This window comes from Sapajus apella, unplaced genomic scaffold (assembly GCF_009761245.1).
Source record: "Sapajus apella isolate SASKATOON/1434 unplaced genomic scaffold, GSC_monkey_1.0 scaffold88, whole genome shotgun sequence".
In the NCBI taxonomy this organism is placed as follows: Eukaryota; Metazoa; Chordata; class Mammalia; order Primates; family Cebidae; genus Sapajus; species Sapajus apella.
The window spans coordinates 5,998,600-6,000,296 of NW_022437028.1; positions in this window are offsets into that span (position 1 = coordinate 5,998,600).

Genomic DNA, 1,697 nt, shown 5'->3' on the forward strand with positions numbered 1-1,697 from the left:
CCCATCTCTACAAAATGTAGAAATTAGCTAGGTGTGCTGGCGAGCACCTGTAATCCCAGCTACTCAGGGGGCTGAGGCAGGAGAATCGCTTGAACAGGGGAGCCAGAGGTTGCAGTGAGCAGAGATTATACCACTGCACTCTAGCCTGGGCGACAGAGCAAGACGCTGTCTCAAAAAAAAAAAAAGAGAGATCTTTATCGAGTCACTTATGAGTGGGCAAATTAGCTTGTTGCCAGTTTTCCACAGCCATCTATAGTGCTGCAATAAACATCCCTGCCCATGCACCTCTGTGCATTTGCGTAGGGTTCCCTCCTGGAAGTGGAGTTGCTGGGACAGTAGATATGTGTGTTAAACATTTTAGCAGACGCTACTAGATCATCCTCCAAAGAGGCTAATCCAGTAGGCACTCTAGCTGGAAGTGCAACGGAGTGCCAGCTTCCCCACACTCCCAGATGTCCACTGCCCTCTTCTGCACCACCTGCTTCAATCCTCTCATAGCGCCTCGCTGCAGTATAGCCACCATATGATACAACTTCTGGGAAAATAAATGAAGACCACCCAAATGAAAACTAACACACTCTTCATTCCGAGCTTGCTAGAACAATGAGGTCAGTCTCCATCCTTGAAGAGACTCAGGGCAGGCAGAGGAGAGGAAACATTTTGCAGTGGGAAAGAGGGAAGGCACAGGGGTCTTCTGTTTTCTTTAATTCTTTATTTTTAAGATAGAGTCTCACTTTTTCTCCCAGGTTGGAGTGAAGTGGCACGATCTCAGCTTAATGCAACCCCTGCCTCCTGGGTTCAAGGAATTCTCCTACCTCAGCCTACCAAGTAGCTGGGATTACAGGTGCGCACCACTATGCCTGGCTAATTTTTGTATTTTTGGTAGAGATGGGGTTTCACCATGTTGGTCAGGCTGGTCTTGAACTCCTGACCTCAAGTGACCCGCCCACCTCGGCCTCCCAAAGTGCTGGGATTACAGGCGTGAGCCACTGTGCTCAGGCCTATGATAGGCCTTTTAAGATGTGTTTTCAGACTTTTGCATTTCTGACTGTTGGATGATCCCACCCAGTGACTCCTCTGTGACCCTACCCAGAAGCAGACTCAACGGGACCATTTTCCACACCCCTGTGATTGCATCCCCAACCAATCAGCAGCTCCGATTCCCTAGCCTCCTGCCTACCAAACTATCCTTGAAAAACCCTAGTCTCTGAACTTTGGGGGAGGCTGGTTTGAGTAATAATAAAGCTCTGGTCTCCTATACAACCAGTGCTGCATGAATTGAATTCTTTCTCTGTTGCAATTCCCCTGTCTTGATAAATTGGCTCTGTCTGGGCAATGGGCAAAATGAAGGCATTGGATGGTTACACTATGGACCAAGCACTGACTCTCCAGACCAAGTGCTGCAGAGGCTGTAGTGAGAGTTCTATTGTCAGATGCAGTTGGGACACTGTATTTCAGTCTTGTCCCTGAATGCTCTGGCTCTCCTCCCTCCTTAGGAACATCTGCTCTCTCCAGACTGGAACCCCAGTCACCATTCGGGTAACAACTCTGCAAAGCTGGTTCTGCAGGCTTGCTCTCCCCATCAGAATGTCCTCTGCTGTGTATTGTTTAGCACTGCTACTTACTCCGCTTTACATTAGACTTACAATAACTTTAGTGGCAATGCCTACTACTGGGACTCTGTGTGCTCTGCGGAC